At 34.7% G+C, this 20,500-nt stretch overlaps 1 long non-coding RNA gene across 2 annotated transcripts in view; it reads left to right on the forward strand.

Moving 5' to 3' along the window:
* Window positions 1-20,500, forward strand: part of LOC123282299 (uncharacterized) — a 92,028-nt gene that overhangs the window by 21,180 nt on the left and 50,348 nt on the right. For both annotated transcript variants that reach the window (XR_011499473.1, XR_011499472.1), the window contains exon 2: window positions 9,472-9,578. This is a non-coding gene — a long non-coding RNA (uncharacterized lncRNA). The remainder of the gene's footprint in view (window positions 1-9,471; window positions 9,579-20,500) is intronic.

The following is a 20,500-nucleotide window of genomic DNA, read 5'->3' on the forward strand; positions in this document are numbered from 1 at the left end:
CATATCCCAATTTTGTCGCTTTCCAGCTGTGTAAACCTGGGCAAACTCTTCTCATTTCTTTCTCCAATTTTTCACTTGCCCAAGAAAGGGTAACAACAGAGTGGCTGTGAGAAATAAACATGATAACACATTGTAGACAGCCTAGCACAACCCGTGGCACAAGACAAGCACTCAGTAAACGCAGTCGCCTCGTCTAGCCCAACTGATTTTGATAATTTGTCCGGCCTACATTATGTTCTCTATGGACTGTTAAGTTATTCGGTAAACCTGTGGTTTTTAGTACCAGTGTTCCGATGTAACTGAATTAAAGGCAGAAGAAATCAATGTCAGAATAAGGTACTCTTCTTTTTTTCTTCTCATTTCTCTAAGAAGTTGGCCCACCATTTCTAAGTTGTAGAAATGAAACAATTTATTATTGAAATCACTTCTTGAATACACACCAGAGCTAGAATTCTCTACCTACATTTTAATAACAGTAATTCATAGCTTTCTCAAGGAATCTGGAGCCCTGGAAAGATGGTCTAGGGTTGAATCTGAAGCCACCCTCTGAGTTAAGCAACTGGCCTCACAGCCCAGGGCACTGAGCCAGGAGCCCTGAGCCAAGCATGCAACCTTCCATCTGCTGTACTAACCAAAGGTAACTGACCCTAAACCCCAAGAGAGTCATTCAGACTCAAGAAGGAGATGTCACCTTTTACAGGACAGACAGGGTTGAGAGATGCTTTGCTTAAGTGGCTAAATAAGGAAAAAAATCTGAGATCTGGTTAACTAAATGCATCGAGGTCATTTCCACCATACATCGATGGAGCTCAGAAACAGAAGTGTCAGGAGGGCTATAATTAGGAGACAGAGTTAAAAATTTAACAGCTCTCCACATTTCAACTACACCTATCATTTTCCCAGCCATAGATTTCTTCCCTTTTGCTCTTTATGGAGCCTAGATTCATTCTTCTCTTTTTCAGCACTTGATAGAAATAGGTAAAGAAAAACAATAAAGGAGGCAAAGGTGATGTTTTGAAGAGATATTTGCAGGGAGCCAGGGGGTTCCTGGGAAATAGGCTTAGTTTTGTCTCTGTCTTTCTTTTCACTATGATTCATCCTAGGCCTCTGTGACTGAAGAGTTTGAAATCATCTGGTCCTTTCTGCATGCACTGAGAGTTGCCACCTGCTCCCTGTGAGCCTTGTAAATGGAAAGCAGATTTGGTACAACTTTTATGCAGAAAGGTTAATTTACAATGATGCACAATAATTATCCCTGAAGATTTCATGCTTAAATTATCCCCTCCCTGGATTTTTTTTTTAATAGACTTTACTTTTCAGAGAAGTTTTGGATTCACAGCAATACTGACTAGAAAGTACAGAAAGTTTCCATGTATTCCCTGACTTCACACACCTACAGCTTTCCCCATTCTCAACACCCTACATCAGAGTGGTACATTTCTTACAATTGGTGAACCTACATTGACACATCATAATCACCCAAAGTCCATGCTTCACATTAGGGTTCACTCTTGGTGTCATACATTGGATGGGTTTGTACAAATGCATAATGATTTGTATCCACCATTATTGTATTTTACAGAATGTTTTCAGTCTTTTTTTTTTCTTTCCCGAGGAAGATTAGCCCTGATCTAACATCTGCCAATCCTCCTCTTTTTGCTGAGGAAGACTGGCCCTGAGCTAACATCCGTGCCCATCTTCCTCTACTTTATATGTGGGACGCCTACCACAGCATGGCTTACCACGTGGTGCCATGTCTGCACCCGGGATCCAAACCAGCGAACCCTGGGCTGCCAAAGCGAACGTGCACACTTTACCACAGCACCACCTGGCCGGCCGCTTCACTGTCTTAAAAATCCTGTGTGCTCCCCTTATTCATTTCTTCCTCCCCCAACTCCTAGGAACCACTGATCTTTTTACTACCTCCATAGTTTTGCCTTTTTCAGAATATCATATAGGTGGAATCACACAGTATATAACTTTTTGGGTTGACTTCTTTCACTTAGTAATATGCATTTTAGGTTTCTCCATATCTTTTTGTGGCTTGATAACTCATTTCTCTTCAGCGCTGAATAATAGTCCATTATCTGGATATACCATAATTTATCTATTCACCTACTGAATGACATCTTAGTTGCTTCCAAGTTTGTGCAATTATGGATAAAGCTGCTATAAACATCTATGTGTAGATTTTTATGTGGACATAAGTTTTCAACTCCTTTGAGTAAATTCCAAGGAACCCAAATGCTGAATTGTATCATAAGAGTATGTTTAGTTTGGTAAGAAACTGCCCAGGGGCCGGCTCCATGGCCGAGTGGTTAAGTTCGCGCACTCCACTGCAGCGGCCCAGGGTTCGGATCCCGGGCGCGGACATGGCACTGCTCGTCAGGCCACGTTGAGGTGCCGTCCCACATCCCACAACTGGATGGACCTGCAACTAAGATATACAACTGTGTACCCGGGGGGGAGGGGGGGTGGGGGGGGGGTTGGGGAGATGAAGCAGGAAAAAAAAAGAAGATTGGCAACAGTTGTTAGCTCAGGTGCCAATCTTTAAAAAGAAGAAACTGCCCAACTGTCTTCCAGAGTCGCTGTTACATTTTGCATTTGTACCAACAATGAATGAGAGTTCCCGTTGCTCTGCCTCCTCACCAATATTTGGTGTTGTCAGTGTTCCAGATTTTGGTTATTCTAATAGGTGTGTAGTGGTATCTGATTGTTGTTTTAATTTGAATTCCCTAATGACATATAATGCAGAGCATCTTTTCACATGTTTATTTGCTCTCTGTAGGTCTTCTTTGGTGAGCTGTCTGTTTAGATCCCATTTTGCTCATTCTTTAATTGGGTTATTCATTTTTTAATGTTGAGTTCTAAGGGAGTTCTTTGTGTATTTTGGATAACGGTCGTTATCAGATGTGTCTTTTGCAAATATTTTCTCTCAGTCTGTGGCTTGTGTTCTCATTCTCTTGATCCCTCTACTTTTTCTGTCTAAGACAAGCTGAAAAAAAAGAGAAACATTTTTGTGTTCACCTTCATGTGTAAGACAACTATCCAAAAGTGATAGGAACTAAAATATTTGAGTTACTGTGGTGTTACTTTCATGATTTTAGTGAAAAGTGCTTAGAAGAGTGCATGCTTCATAGTTAATGGTAGATAGAAGAGTTAGTCATTGTTATTAGTACAAAAGGAATTAATGTAATTTCCAGTAACATTTCTCCAATTGCCTTATGTAGGTGTTACTATGAGTTTTATGAGAAATTCTTGGATTAAAGCCTTTCGGAAAGGCTTGGATTAAATCAGTGGTTCTCAACCAGGGGTGATTTTTGTCCACCAGGGAGCATTTGCCAATGTCTGGAGACATTATGACCAGGGGTGAGGGGGAACGGTGCTAGTGGCATCTAGTGGGAAGAGATCAAGGATACTCTAAACATATATGGCTCACAGGACAGCCACCCCCTCATCCCTGCCAACAAAGAATGATCAAGCCCTAAATGCCAATAGTGCCAAAGTTGAGAAATGCAGAATCAAATCAAATCAAATATATATTTTTTACTGTATCTACTTGTATCTATATACATGTTTGAAAACACTGGAGTTCTAAGATGCAGATTTTTATGTACGCTCTTCTAGAAGAACCAGGCTTACTGAGTTTATCTATAATTTGTTGTCTCAAACATTTTCTTTCTAATCCTTCGCAATTGAGCCTAATAGATATTTTAATTTTCCCTAATGTTAATGATTTGAAAATAGTGTAAACTATTTTCCATAGGGAAAAGACTGCAAAAAGAGCAGCCTTTGCTTAGTAAAGACAGAATATCTAAAAACAGCCTTGCTAAAAACAGGTTAATGCTTTAAATGACACAATTGAACAAGACATAATTAGAGATAACTATTTCCTTCCTCTCGTTTTAGAAACACCATGAACCATTGGCACAGAGGTGAAAGGGGGTGATTTCATGACTTTTATGTGGAATTTTTTTTCAATGTCAACATTAAGTAAGTTGTTCTTACCTAAATTGGTATCATCAAATAGACCAAATTTCCTTATAGTCTGTAAATCCAATTTGCAGAGAAGTTGTTTCATGACCCAAGAAGTTTGCAATAATTAAATTACTATTGCTGAAGTCCTTATTTCTTCTTTGAAGATAATATTTGATTATAAATCCATAAAGAATGGAGAGAAAGCATTAATTTTAAAATAGATCTTTGGATAAGATTCAAGAATAGTAAATTTTCCCATGCCCAAGTGAATGGTTGATAATAATATCTTTTCAGTTCTGTTCTATTGTTATATCTTTATGAGCACTGCAATACCCTGTGCTAGGTCCTAAAAGGAAAAGACAAGACTAATACATAGTCCTTTTCTTTGAGATGCTGACAAACTTATGGAGGAGACAAGCACACTTAGTGACTACAGGATTAGCATAAAGAGCTAAGTATGATCAGCTGAGTGATTTGTTTGACATATGGAGACTTGAAAAGGATCACAGAGAAGATACCATTTGAATTGGTCGTTCATTGTGAGTGGACCTTGGAGAAGACTTGTGAGCAATGAGAGGACCGGTAAACAGCATGAACAAAGCCCTGTGGAAACAAAACTCCCTGGAATGCCCATGGATCTGAAGTCCAAAGAATATGGCCAGTGCCTCCCAATGAAAGGAGAAGGCAAGATCACAGCATGAAGGGTCCTCGGTGTTATACTACAGAATACCTCCTACATCAGGATTTTTGTTACTCTGTAGGAATAATTCCTTTATTATTTTCCTATGTTTGGGCATTTGTCATTGTGATCATAGCTGCCACTCATGAAGAGAGAAGGTGACCTTACAAGAGGTTGAACGCCCATTCTTATGGCTAGTTTAAAACCAACTTGATTCCCTAAGTGCTGGTTTCATGCCTCCTCTCTACCTGTTCTGTGCTGTTTCTTCAATATTTAGTGAGAACTGGATTCAACATTTAAACTACACCTCTTTTACTTGGTTTCTAGCTTTTTTAGTTTAAAGATTTTAAACTACATACATACATGATTTGCTCTTATTAAAAATGATAGTAAGAACTACAAAGTAGATAGTGTTACTCTCAGGACAATGCTGCTCTTTCCTTATAAATTTTTTCAATGGCTTTAAATAACAATCCATATAATCTTTAAAACATAGATTCTTTGGGCATAATAAATAGTTTTGTCTCTATATTTTCATAATAAGGAACATATTGCAATAATCAGTATACAAAAATGGATTGCATAAGCAAATGGAGAGAAACTATAACTTAAAAAAAGCATATCAAAAAAGAATCTTATTTCACAATTGATGGTGAATAATAAAGAATATCATTAAGAAAATAGGAAAAATAGGGCTTTCTGTTTTGAGCTGATGGGCAAACTTACTGCAAGCCCACCTATTTCTGTCACGTGCATTCTGTATAGCCTAAGATTGAGCAGAAGTCTGAGCACTGGACAATCTTGAACTTTCTACTCAAAGAGCATAATGTTCTTTTTGGTTACTGTGGCTCTTCCTTGTTTTTTTTTTTTCAGTTTTATTGAGATACAATGACATACAGCACTGTATAAGCTTAAGGTGTATAGCCTAATGACATATATATTGTGAAATGATTGACATGGTAAATTTAGTTAACATCCATCATCTCATATATATACAAAAAAGAAAGAGAAAAAAGTGGGTTTTTTTCGTTCTGATGAGAACTTTTAGGGTCTACTCTCCTAACAATTTTCCTATGTACCATACAGCAGTGTTATCTATAGTCATCATGTTGTACATTACCCCCCAGGAGTAGTTATTTATCTTATAACTGGAAATTTGTATCTTTTGATTACCTTCATCCAGTTTCCCGCTGCCTGTCCCCTGCCTCTGGTAACCACAAATCTGATCTTCTTCTATGATTTTTTTTTAATTCCACATATAAGTGAGATCATACAGTATTTGTCTGTCTCTGTCTGACTTATTTCACTTAGCGTAATGCCCTCAAGGTCCATCCATGTTGTCATAAATGGTATGATTTCTTTCATTTTTATGGCTGAATAATATTCCAGTGTACATGTATATACCACATCTTCTTTATCTATTCATCCATCAATGGACACTTAGGTTGTTTCCATGTCTTGGCTATTGTAAATAGTGTTGCATTGAACATGGGGGGTGTGGATATTGCTCCAACATAGTGCTTTTCCTCCGGAAATGTACCCAAAAGTGGAATTGCTGGATCATATGTTAGCATGTTTTAAATTGTTTTGAGGGATCTCCATACTGTTTTCCGTAGTGGTTGTACCAATTTAGAATCCCATCAACAGTGCCCAAAGATTTCCTCTTCTCTACGTCCTCACAAGCATCTATCACTTGTCCTTTTCATGATAGCCATTCTAACAGGCAGGAGGTGAAATCTTACTGTGTGTTTTTTTTTTAAAAGATTGGCACCTAACAACAGTTGCCAATATTTTTTTTCTGCTTTTTCTCCCCAAATTCCCCCAGTACATAGTTGTATATTTTAGTTGTGAGTCCCATTTGTGGCATGTGGGACGCACCCCAGCATGGCCTAAGAAGTGATGCCATGTCCGCACCCAGGATCCGAACCAGCGAAACCCTGGGCCACCTAAGCCAAGCGCACTAACAACCACTCAGCCATGGGGCCGGCCCCTCACTGTGGTTTTGATTTGCATTTCCTTGATGAATAGTGATTGTGAGCACCTTGTCATAAAGCTATTGTCCATTTGTATATGTTTTTGGGAAAATGTTTATTCAGGTCCTTTGCTCATTTTTAAAGTGGATTATTTTTTTGCTTTTGAGTTGTATGAGTTCTTTATATATTTTGGATATTAACCCCTTATCAGATATATAATTTGCAAATGTTTTTCCCATTCCATAGGTTGCCTTTTCACTTTGTTGATTGTTTCTTTTGCTGTGCAGAAAGTTTTTGGTTTGATGTAGTCACACTTGCTTATTTTTGATTTTGTTGCTTGTGCTTTAGATGTCATATCCAAAAAGTCATTGCCAAAATCCCTGTCAAGGAGCTTTTTACCTATGTCTTATTCTAGGAGTTTTATGTTTTCTGGTCTTACATTTAAGTCATTAATCCGTTCAGAGTTAATTTTTGTGAGAGGTATAAAATAGGGGTGTAGTTTCATTCTTTTACATGTGAATATCCAATTTTCCCAGCACCATTATTGAAGAGACTGTCTCTTCTCCATTGAGTATTCTTGGATCCCATGTCAAATATTAGTTGAATGTATATACATGGATTTATTTCTGGGCTTTTGATTCTGTTCCATTGGTCTATGTGTCTATTTTGATGCCAGTATCATACTATTTTAATTACCATATCTTTATAATATAGCTTGAAGTCAGGACATATAATACCTCCTGCTTTGGTCATCTTTCTCAGGATTGCTTTGACCATTTGGAGTCTTTTGTGGTTCCATATTTATGATTGTTTTTTCTTCTTCTGTAAAAAATGCCACTGAATCTTGATAGGAGTTGCATTGAATCTAGAGAAGGTTTAGGTAGTTTGGACATCTTAACAACGTTAATTCTTCCAACCCATGAACACAGGCTACCTTTCCATTTATTTGTGTCTTCAATTTCTTTCATCAATGTTGTGTAGTTTTCAGTGTAGAGATCTTTCACCTTCTTGGTTAAAGTTATTCCTAAGTATTTTATTGTTTTTGATGCTGTTGTAAAAGGGGTGATTTTCTTTATTTATTTTGCAGATAATTTGTTGTTAGTGTATAGAAATGGTACTGATTTTTGTATGTTAATTTTGTATCCTGCAACTTTCTCATATTTGTTGATTAGGTCTAACACTTTTTTGATGGAGTTATTAGGATTTTCTATGTATAATATCATGTCATCTGCAGATAGAGAAAATTTTACCTTTTCCTTTTGTTGTCTTTTATTTCTTTTTCCTGCCTGATTGCTCTGGCTAGGACTTCCAGAATAGTTGTAGATGTAGTGGGCACGCTTGTCTTGTTCCCATTCTTAGAGGAAAAGCTCTCAACTTTTCACCATTTTGAGTATGATGTTAGCTGTGGGCTTGTCATATATGGCTTTTGTTATGTTAAGATATATTCCTTCTATATGTAATTTGTTAAGAGTTTTTATCATGTGTGGATGTTGGGTTTTGTCAAATGCTTTTTCTGCGTCTATTAAGATGAACATATGATTTTTTTCTTTATATTAATGTGATGTATCACATTCATTGGTTTGTGTATGTTGAACCATCCTTGCATCCCGGGGATAAGTTTTACTTGATCATGGTGAATGATCTTTTAATGTGCTGCAGTGTGGCTTTTTTTTTTAATGAAACATTTTTACAACTATCCACCTAGTTTCTTTTTCTGACTGATTTTAATTTAGCAAAACATAGCATGGAGAAGGAAGTCCATACCACCGGTCCATAATGAATTCTTATAATTTAGTAAACCACAGATGTTTTATTCTTTTAGAAATAGGATTCTCTGAATCAATTAGTAATGTATAATTTAAAAATCGGTTTGAAAATAATCTCTCAACCTAATAATTCATAGAGTGTATTTGTGAAGACTTATGTTGTTACTTATGTAGATTTGGGAAACTTCAGTGTTCTTTCAACTAAAAATGTTAAGCACCGTTGGAATATATATTGTGTGATAAGAGCCAGTAGACATCAGGTTAGTAACTGGCTTTGGGCCCATAAATCATGTGTAAATATCTCATAACTTTATCATATACATTAAATATAACTACCATAAGGATAAGAGATTGGGACCAGGAGTGATACTTTTCTCTCATGTTTGCTACAAACATTGTGTTTTGACAAATAAAAGTAGATAAAAAGTTTCTAAAACCATCAAATAAGTGCTTATTGCAAGTCATTCACCTATAATGTCTGAAAAATAGCCCATCCTGGTTTTAAATTTTGTTTTAACTTTATAGATAGGAAATGTATGATAAATTCACAAAGAACTATATGTGATTTTCAAATAGAGAAATACTTTGAAGAAATCCTAAAAGCGGTAAACATTAGTTAACAGACAAAATAAACATGTACAAGTGATAACTTCCTTTTCTCCAACAATAATTTTTAAATTATAGAAGTGCATAATTTGTAAATTTCCTCTTTACACACTCCAGTCCATCCTTTTATATCATTGACTTCTGCTCACATTTAATACTCATTTTGACATATTATTACTGTATTTTAATGTCACCAGAAATTACAAATGTTTTAATACTTTGAATAGAAAAAAAACTGTGTGCCAATTTTACTTTTATCAGAAAGCAATTCCAAAAAATTATTTTATTGGAAATTTAATAATTACCTGTTATAAATTTAATGACTTTTGAGAAGAGAAAAATAATGCTGCAAGAAAAAAATTGTGTTCATTTTATGAATTCACCTTCTTTGACCTGCTCCAGTGAGAGCACTGAGCATGAACAGGCTTTGGGAAAAGCAGTAAAACTACTACGTTTTTTTCCTTTTCAGCTTTTCCAGGGGAAAAAAAAGAAGGCAAAATACAGAAGGTCATGCATGACAAGCAACTGCAAACCACTGTGAAAGGGAGTCTTTGGTATCTGAGATGATGGAATCAGGTAAAGACAAAAGGATGCAGGGGCAGAGGGAGAGCTTCTTTCAGTAGGACAGTCCCTCAAGCTCACATCTGAGTCAATGTTCTTGTGAGAATGAGGAGCAAATCAGTATTTTTATGTTCGATATTCAGCTCAGGGTCAGAAAAAAAGCCTCTCTTATTTCAGGAGTATTAGTCACAGATGTTAGCAGAATTATTTTTGGTACTCAAACAAAATTTTATAGAGGAATTTTGTTCATATGGGGTTTATAATTTTGTAGGTACAAAATTTTCCTAATGGGGAATTGTAGAATTTGTACGACCAGTTTACTTTACATTTTTGCTTAATTTCAATAATTTCTTCTATTTTCTGGTAAAGCAGTAAGCTGATAATAAAATACGAGCTATATTGTATAATGAAGCTTTGAAAAGCTCATACGCTTTGAATGAACCCTTAACTACAACTTCAGGAAAGTGAAAATGATAACAGTAGCAATGAATAACTTTGTGATGTGATCAAAAGCAATTCAAGTGATCTACAACCTCCACTTAAGAAAATGCATCTATTTAGTATACTTCATGACAAAAAGGTCTGAAATTGGACTCTCTTGGGAGCAAGTGACCAGCAGAAAGATGTAGCTGGAGAACTAAGCATGTGGCTAGGAAATTTAGAAAATTTCAGCCTAAAACTTACCATTCTCAGAATTTCAAAGATTCATAAAATAAAAGGAATGTAGTCAAGTGGAAAAAGGACAAATACATAATTCATGAAGCAGCCCTTTCTGACATACCCTGCTGCTTTTGGCTCCTAAAAATAGAGCAGTTTAGAGCAACATGTAATAATTTTCTTCAGAAAAGTGATAAAGATATATTTTGTTTGAAAGTGTTCTAAATTTTTGCAGTATAAGCAATAGAGGTATCTTCAGCCTGTTTTAGAGAAAGACACAGGATACTATGCAGAATGTATTTGAAATAACTTTTTTTCCCTGTGTCCTTCTTAGCATCTCGCTGGAAGGCATTGCATGCTTCTTTGCTTCACTGTGTTCTATGCAAACTACCAGGGTGGAAAGTGCCTTTACTAATAGATTTAAAATATGCTTTAGAGTGATAAATTTTCTTGCAGACAGTGTATTTGACATGGGATCTTCAACTGGAGGCAAAGACATTTACCATCAATTTCAAATCCAGAGAATGTAGTGACACATCAAGTAACATAAGAAGCCATTTCAGAATAATGCAAAATTTAAAACTTGACCTGCGTAAATAAATCCATTACCACTCTTGTCTAAAATTCTAGCCTTCTGAATACAGTTTTGATATGTTAAATTTATAAATTGTAACAATACAGAACTATTAAATCTACATAGAACTAATTTTTAAAAAACAAAATGTTATATGTACACTTGCTTAGACCTACTTACTCCTATTGCATAAACTTAAAAATATAATGTAGTATTTGAAATTTTGCCATCGTTTGGAGATTAAGCATTAGAAAATATCATATCTCTATTACACTTGTATCTACAAATAATTGCATTAATATAACTAAATTTTGGAAGGTGACTGATTTTGAAAAATACAAAACGAATATACAATTAAAATGATTAAATTTTCTTAACTTTTTACCAGTGCCCAGCAAAAGTCTCCAATGGTATTAGTCTTATCAAACATTTTAATTTATGCTGTAAATAAGCATAATCTTATTAATTTTCATCTATCTCCTAAGAAATGTCATCTTTATAAAAACATTCAAACCAAAAATCTATAGCCTATGGACTTCTAGTAGTCTAGCTGTCAGTTCTGATTATTTTCAGTAATCCAGCTATTTCACTGACCTACTTTTTCAGTGACTAACCTTTCTAGGCAAAAATCAAAGGTTTATTTTTTCCTTGATGGTAGATGTTTTTCCTTGCCTGGTATTATTAATAATTTAGCTGGAAGATTTATAAAGCTATATGTTACTTATGGAATATTTTTATATATTTATAATAAAATAATGAATTGTTCATATTTCTCTATTATTGAGAAACATTGTCCATATCTATTTCATCAATTATTTCTATCCATTTTTACCTCTGAAAAGAATAAAAAATAAGAATGAATGTATAAGTCGAAATATCTTCAAAGTATAAAAAATTCTGAACTAATTTAAGGTATTATTGGCCTTTTTCTAAGTAAAAGTCATTAAATTAAATTTGGTCCCTATGAATATAGTTTTAAATTTTGAGAATTATAAGGTTTGATTTCTAATCCTTTTTCAAATCGTCTGATGACTTCACTGAGCTTAATTGTACAAAGGGCATTTAATCCTTTTTGACACACACAGACATATACACACGTAAACAACTACTTGCACTTGTCTTATTTGAAATGGCAAAGATGTGACACTGTGGATTGACATGGTTGCCTCACCACTCACGGAAGGTAAAATGGTACCTGCCAGCGGCAAATGGCTCCTATAACATTGCTCTGAAGTATTTTTGATATTTTTGGAGTTCTAATCAGTTAACTATTGAGAAAAAATGAAGGAAAGCATCCCTCATTTTATAACAGAAACATAGGTCTATAGTATTAATAGCCTTGTTAATGTGTGTTGAATGCATGCTGAAATGCTAACTGGTCCATCGAACCCACCATCGCACCACTGAAACTTATGGATTCATTCAGACCTTCAATGTCGCGTCTGTGTTCTTAATCCTTGCCTTTTGGTGAATTCTGTAGAAAGTACTGTAACCTCCACTTCATATTAATGTGGATTCTACTTTCAAAAGAGTTATCTACTGTCCTTTCTGCATACTCATAACACACAATGTTAAAATAAGATAGCTGTAACTGGTAAATAGGTCAATAAGAGCGCAGTTCAGAAGACAGCCGTAGCACGCTGTCATTTGTTCTCATCCCTCCCGTAATGATGATGCTTGCGTTGCAGGTTAAAAGTTGCTCCTGTGAAAGGGAACGTTTGAATCATATACAAAGCCCTTGGACCAGGATGACAGGGTTCTTAACAAGAAAGGATAGAACAAGGACTAGCCAACCCCAATGTGTCTATTATAATAAAATTCAAAGAAAAGAGCTCATTTGAGCAATGGATATGAAATGGAAAGTATATACATCTGAGAGGAAGGTATGTGAGGGATGACCACAAAATTATTTACAATCTTAAAACTATTGTGGTGTTCACGACAGAAATTAACTTTCAGTTTAATAAAATAATTAACTCTAATTTATGCCTTTTTGGGTCTCCTCATTTATAACCCTCCTCCTGAAAGTCTTCTGTAAATAGCTGATATATACAGCAATAGAAATATGCTTCTATATTAATTTTTTTAGAGAGAGAATATTAAAAGAGCAATAGCTGGATGTTACAGAACTGACTTACCATTATCTGGTGGGTCCTTAGGTAATATTTAATTAGATTTAGCTAGACAAATTCAATGCACTAGACTCAGTTCACCTAATTTGAACTTAAAGCAAAATCCTGCAACTTAATTTGTATAGGATAAAAGAAAATCTGATATAAGCCAACCTTAAAACTAGTCACAGTAGCAGCCCTCAATTGGGGCCTAAAAGGTTAATACGTCTTACCCTTAATAATCATGGAAATTTGTTTTGTTGAAGCAGTAGGAAGGAATCCTCTTTAGTGAGAAATCCACCAAAGTAAAACAAACAAACAAAAATGGACTGGATTTACTTGTTTCACAAAGTAAGCTTTGTTCATACTGCTGAAGAATATTCTAGGGCAGAACTTTTTTGCTGCTAAAGGAAAAGAATCTATGCATTATCCTTTACCCTATAGCAGTTGTTACATGATATTAAAAACATCAATAATTTCCTCCATTTGCCTTTTAATTTTCCATAAGTCTTTCTCTATATGGCCACGAACTACTATGATTTTAATAGAATTAGGAGTTTTTGCTGGCTTGAATCTGCTGAGTAAGATGCAAATGCAAACGAATGTGATGACTTTTTAGATACAACACCAAAAGCACGATCCATGAAAGAAATAATTGATAAACTAGACTTCATTAAAATTAAAAACTTCTCTTATGAAAGACACTTTCAAGAGAATGAGAGACAAGCCACAGACTGGATATGTCTTTTGCAAATATTTTCCCCTAGTCTGTGGCTTCTCTTCTCATTCTCTTGAAAGTGTCTTTCACGGAACAGAATTTTTCACTTTTATTGAAGTCCAGTTTATCACTTATTTCTTTCATGGATTGTGCTTTTGGGTGTTTTATTTTAAAAGTAATTGCCATACCCAAGGTCACCTATGTTTTCTTCTGTATTATCTTCTAGTAGTTTTTTAATTTTGTATTTTACTTTGGGGTCTGTGATCCATTTCAAGTCAATTTCTGTAAAGGCTGTAAGGTCTGTCTTGATTCATTTTTTTACATGTGACTGTCCAGTTGTTCTAGCATTTGTTGAAAAGAGAATCTTTGCTTCATTGTATTGCCTTTTCTCCTTTCTCAAAGATCAATTGACTGTATTTACGGAGGTCTATTTCTGGGCTTTCTAATTCATTGATCTATTTCTCTGTTCTTTCACCAATACCACATTGTCTTGATTATGGTAGCTTTATTCTAACTCTTGAAGTCAAGTAGTGTCAGCCCTCCAACTTAGTTCTTCTGCAAAATTGGGTGGGGTCTTCTGGCTTTTTGGCCTCTCCATATAAACTTTAGAATCAATTTGTTAATATTGACAAAATTACTCCCCAGGAATTTGATTTGAATTGTATTAAATCTGTAGATTAACTTGGGAGGAACTGGCTTCTTGACAACAGTGAGTCTTCCTATACATGCATATGGAATATCTCTCCATTGATTTAGTTCTTTTTTGATTTTGTTCATCAGAGTTTTGCAGTTTTCCTCATATAGATCTTGTATATATCAAGTTAGATATTTACTTAATATATATTTCAGTATTTTGGATGCTAATGTAAGTGGTATTGTGTTTTAATTTCAAATTCTACTTGTTCATTGCTGGTATATAGGAAAGAGATTGACTTTTGTTTTATTAACCTTGTGTTCTGCATACTTGCAATAATTGCTATTATATAATATATACTATATATTATAATATGCAAATATTACATATTTTATATTAATATTACATGTTACATTTAATATTTATAAACTTCTGGAACTAATAATATAATATATATGATTATAAATTAAAATTCTACAATTATATAATGTGTCATAATAATATACTATTAGTTCCAGGAGGTTTTTTTGTAGATTCTTTTGGATTTTCTGTGTAGATAATCATGTCATCTGCAAACAAATACACTTTCCTTTCTATCTACCCAATCTGTATGAATTTATTTCCTTTTCTTGTCTTATTGCATTAGCTAGGACTTTCAGTATGATAATTAAAAGGAGTTGTGAAGAGGTACATCCTTGCCTTGTTTCTGATCTTGGTCAGAAAGCTGAGTTTCTTACATTAAGTATGATGTTAGCTTTAGCTTTTTTGTAGATATTCTGTATGAATTTGAGGACATTCCTGTCTATTTCTAGTTTACGAAAAGTTTTTATTATGAGTGTTGGATTTTGTCAAATGCCTTTTCTGCATCTATTCATATGTTCATGTGATTTTTCTTTTTCAACCTGTTGATATGATGGATTATATTAATTGATTTTCAAATATTGAACCAGTCTGCATAGCTGGGATAATTCCTCTTGGTCATGGTATATAATTACTTGGATACATTGCTGGATTTGATTTGCTAATATTTTGTTGAGTATATTTCATGTATGTTCATGAGAGATATTGGTCAGTAGTTTTCTTTTCTTGTAATATCTTCATCTAGTTTTGGAATTAGGGTAATGCTGGCCTCATAGAATGAGTTAGAAAGTATCCCCTCTGCTTCTATCATCTGAAAGCAATTGTAGTGTTGGTATAATTTCTTCCTTAAGTGTTTGGTAGAATTCACCAGTAAACCCATTTGTGTCTAGTAATTTCTACTTTGGAAGGTAATTAATTATTGATTCAATTTCTTTAATAGATACAGGCCTATTCATATTGTCTATTTCTTCTTATGTAAGTTTTGGCAGATTGTTCCTTTCAAGGAGTTGGTCCATTTCATCTAGCTTATCGGATTTGTGGGCATAGAGCTGTTCATAGTATTCCTTTATTATCCTTTTGAAGTCCATGGAATCTGTAGTGATGTCCCAGCTTTCATTGCTGATATTAGTAATTTGTGTCCTTTCTCTTTTCTTTTAGTTATTTTGGCCAGAGGCTTTTCGATTTCATTGATATTTTCAAAGAACCAACCTTGGGTTTCATTGATTATTTATATTCATTCGTTGTTTGTAATTTCATTGATTTCAGCTCAAATTATTTTTATTTATTTTCTTTTGCTTACTTTGGGTTTCATTTGCTCTTTTTTTTCTAGTTTCCCAAAGTAGAAACTCAGATTATTGATTTTAGATCTTTCGTATTTTTTAATATATGCATTCAATGCCATAAATTTCCTTCTAAGCACTGTTTTCATTGCATCCCACAAATTATAAGTTGTATTTTTATTTTCATTTAGATTGAAATATTTTTTATTTCCTCTTAAGATTTCTTCTTTGATTTGACCCATGTGTTATTTAGATGTGTATTGTTTAATCTCCACATTTTGGAGTTTTCCGGCTTTCTGTTTTGATTTCTAGTTCAATTCTATTGTGGTCTGAAAGCAACATTGTACAATTTCTATTCCTTTAAATTTGTTACAGTCTGTTTTAAGGCCCAAAATGTGGTCTACCTAGGTAAGTGTTCCATGTGAGCTTGAGAAGAATGTGTACTCTGTTGTTGTTGGATGAAGTAGTCTATAGATGTCAATTCTATCCAGTAGATTGCTAGTGCCATTGAGTTCAGATATGTTCTTACTAATATACTAACTGTTGGATCTGTCCATTTCTGATAGATGGGTGTTGAAGTCTCCAGGTATAATAGTGGATTCATCTATTTCTCTTTTCGATTCTATTGGTTTTTACCTCACATAGTTTTACACTCTATTGTTAGGCATATACATGTTAAGGATTGTTATGACTTTTTGAAGATTAACTCCTTTATCGTTATATAATGCCCTTATTTGTCCCTGATAACTTTCCTTGCTCTGAAGTCGTCTATGTCTGAAATTAATATAGCTACTCCTGCTTTCTTTTCATTAATGTCATTATGGTGTATGTTTCACCATCTGTTTACTTTTAATCTATATGTTTATTTATATTTAAAGTGTCTTTTTTGTAAACAACATATACTTGGGTCATGTGTTTTGATCCCATTCAGTCAAGACAATCCCTGTGTCTTAATTGTGCATTTAGACCATTCATGTTCAAAGTGAGTATTGATATAGTTGGCGTAATATCTACTATATTTGCAAATATTTTCCATTTCTTGCCTTTGTTCTTTGTTCCTATTTTTGTCTTCCACTGTATTCCTTTTGTGATTTTAATTGGGCACTTTGTATGATTCTGTTTTCTCTCCTTTCTTATATATCACTTATACTTATTTTTTCACTGTTTTTAGTGGTTGCCCTTAGTATTTGCAATATATTTACAGCTAATCCAAGTCCACTTTCAAATAACAGTATAGCACTTCCAGGTAGTGTGAATATGTTGTAATACAAAATAATCCTAATTCCTCCATCCCATCCTTTGTATCGTTGATGTCATTCATTCACATATAAACATATATGTATATGTGATATATGCATAAGCATATATATGATGGAATGCCTTTTTAGTATTATAATTTTAAATTGTTATCTATTAGATCAATTAAGAAAAATAAAGGTTTTTTTATCTTCACTTATTGTTTTTTTTGATGCTCTTCCTTTATGTAGATCTGAGTTACTGTTCTATATTATTTTCATTTTCTCTAAAGAACTTCTTGAACATTTCTTACAAGGGAGGTCAACTGGCAACAAATTCCCTCAATTTTTGTTTATCTGAGAAATTCTTTATGTCCTTGTCACTTTTGAAGGATAATTTTGCGGGGTACAGAACTCTGGGTCAGTGGGATTTTCCCTTCAACACTTTAAATATTTTACTCCTTCTTCTTGCTTACATGGTTTCTTAGGAGAAGTTGGATGTAATTCCTTGTTTCTCTATGTGTAAGATGATTTTTTTCCTCAGGATTATTCTAGGATTTTTTTCTTTATCTTTGATTTTATGTAGTTTGAAAATGATATGCCGAGGTGTATTTCTTTTGGGCATTTATCCTGCTTCATGTTCTCTGAGCTTCCTGGATCTGTGGTTTGGTGTCTGACATAAACTTGGGGAAATTCTTAGTCAATATTGTTTCAAATATTTCTTTTGTTCCTTTCTCTCTTCTTCTTCTGGTATTCCCATGAAATTTATGTTACATGTTTTGTAGTTGTCCCAAAGTCCCTGGATATTCTGTTTTGTTTAGTCTTTGTTCTCCTAGCTTTTCAGTTTTTGAGGATTTTATTGATATGTATTCCAAGTCAGAGATTCTTTCCTCAGCTATGTCTAGTCTACTAATGTGCTTATCAAAGGCATTGTTCTTTCTGTTACAGTGATTTTTATCTCTAGCATTTCTTTTTGGTCCTTTCTTAAGATTTCCATGTCTGTGCTTACATTAACCATCTGTTCTTTCATGTTGTCTACTTTATCCATTAGTGCCCTTAGCGTATTATTCGTAGTTGTTTTAAATTCCCAGTCTGATAATTCCAACATCTCTGCCATGTCTGATTCTGACGCTTGCTCTGTCCTTTCAAATTGTGTCTTTTGCCTTTTGGTATGCCTTGTAAATTTTTCTTGATAGCCATACATGTTGTACTGGGTAAAAGGAACTGCTGTAATAGTCCTTTAGTGATGTGGTAGTGAGGTGTTGGGGGAGGAGATTCATTCTGTAGTCCTATGGTTAGGTCTCAGTCTTTTAGTGAGTTTATGCCTCAGGACCATGAACTTCACAAGAGTTTCCCAGTTTTTTTGCACAGCTTAGGTGGGACAGGATGACTAGAACTGATTGGGTTGGATGTTTCTCTTCCCCTGGTCACTTAAGCCTTGATAATACTCCAGCAGGCTAGACTCTGCTACATTTCAAAATGGTTCCTTTTCCTCTCTCACTGCTGGAAGCACATGGGGATTTTTCTCTAATATTTACTGTGGGAACCTGTTCAAACTCCTAGAAGTAAATCTTACTGTATTGTGGGGGTCCTCCTGTGACTGGGTCCCCCTGGAGTTTTTAATTCTAAGGCTTGTGTGCACTGAGCTTCCAGCAATTTGTCAATTACAGTTGCAGTTTTCCTGCCCCCACACTGGTTCCCACAGTAGCTTCCACTCTTAAATCTCTGCTCTGGTAAATGTGACTCTCTATATTTTCCTGTCATATCTCTCTAATCTTGGGGGCAGTTTTTTTTTATGTTTCCTCCTCTCTCTTAATGATCCAAGAAGAGTTGTTGATTTTTCAGTCTGTTCAACTTTTCACTTGTTAGGACACAGGGTTGACTTCCAAATTCCTTATATGCATAACTGGAAACCTTCCGTTACTTTTTGATACATTAATTTTTGGCATTGTGTACAGAGTTCCTATAACAGTAAGATTAAATTTTATATCCCTATAAATATTCCTTATTGTTTTCCTCTGAAATTTTTTAGGGGTCATATTCTTTCATTCTGTCCATTTTCCATGTACCTAGATCATGCCTTTAAGGTTAATAATGTTTCCTGATTTACTGAATGATGCCATTTCTTTTTTTTATCCCATTCTAGCCATTTGGGGTTAAACCCACTGTAATTATAACATTTCACTTCTAATTCAGAATTGTGACATGTGCCGCAACTTAATCTATTGACTGCTTTCATAGGCCTTCCAGTCTTTTGAAAATGTATGCAGATAAATAAAGGTTAACTATTTTTTAAAATAGTATTCAAATTTGGTAATGTAATGAATTCTAATAAACACTATTCCCATAATCCAATTAAAAAAATACAGCTAACTAAATTTTTCTCTGCATGATCAAAATTCAAAATTTGCTTTTCAGCTAATTGTTAATTATAATTTGGGTTCTGTCTGAGTTTGATTTTTTAAATATTGTTCATATATTGTGTTTTATAAAATTATCAGTGATAATTACTTACCTAAATAGAGCCTCAAAATGTCCATAAATCATGAGTTAGAGAAATGCTATAGGGAACAAAAATGTGCAAGAAAATGACAAGACCTATTGGTTGTTAGAGTTTCTGTAATAAATTAAGACATGGATAGAGTGGCATCAGCATGATGATGGAGTGAGCTATTTCCTTAGTCTCTCCTCCCTAAGATACAACCAAAAGGACATTCATTAACCAACAGAGGATATCCACACAGCACAATGGGATGTCCAAGAGATCCACACAGCCATGCATCTGAAGGTAGGGGTACTGGTTCCCTGGGAAGCAGTGGAAGATGAGCAGATCTCCTCCCTCTCCCAAGCAGTAGCAGACTAGGTTGCGGGTCCTCATGCAGTGGCTGACACATGACTCTGGTAGGAGGCAGGGAAATGGGCAAGCATCTTCATGGATGCTTTTGCTTTCAGAGTTGCATCTCAGCCCATGGGAATACTCCACACCAAGGTGGTTCAGCCACTGAATGGACACCCCCCAGCAGCCTGGGTACTACCATTATGTGCCAGCAAAGGTCCACTTCATCAAACACCACAAAGAAATACATTAACACTCCAGATCAGAAGGAAAATGACAAGTTTCCAGAAACCAATCATGAAGTCACAGAAATTTACAATCTAAATGACAGAGAATTCAAGATAGCTATCACAAAGAAATTCAGTGAGTTACGACAAAACAGAAAGAAGTTCAAAGAACTCAGGAATAAAATTAATGAGCAGAAGAAATTCTTCACAAAAGAGATTGAAACTCAAAAAAAAAAAAAAAACAAGTGCTGGAGATGAAGAACACAATGAATGAGATTTTAAAAACCTACCTAGAGACTGTAAAA

Source organism: Equus asinus, chromosome 30 (assembly GCF_041296235.1).
Source record: "Equus asinus isolate D_3611 breed Donkey chromosome 30, EquAss-T2T_v2, whole genome shotgun sequence".
Taxonomy (NCBI): Eukaryota; Metazoa; Chordata; class Mammalia; order Perissodactyla; family Equidae; genus Equus; species Equus asinus.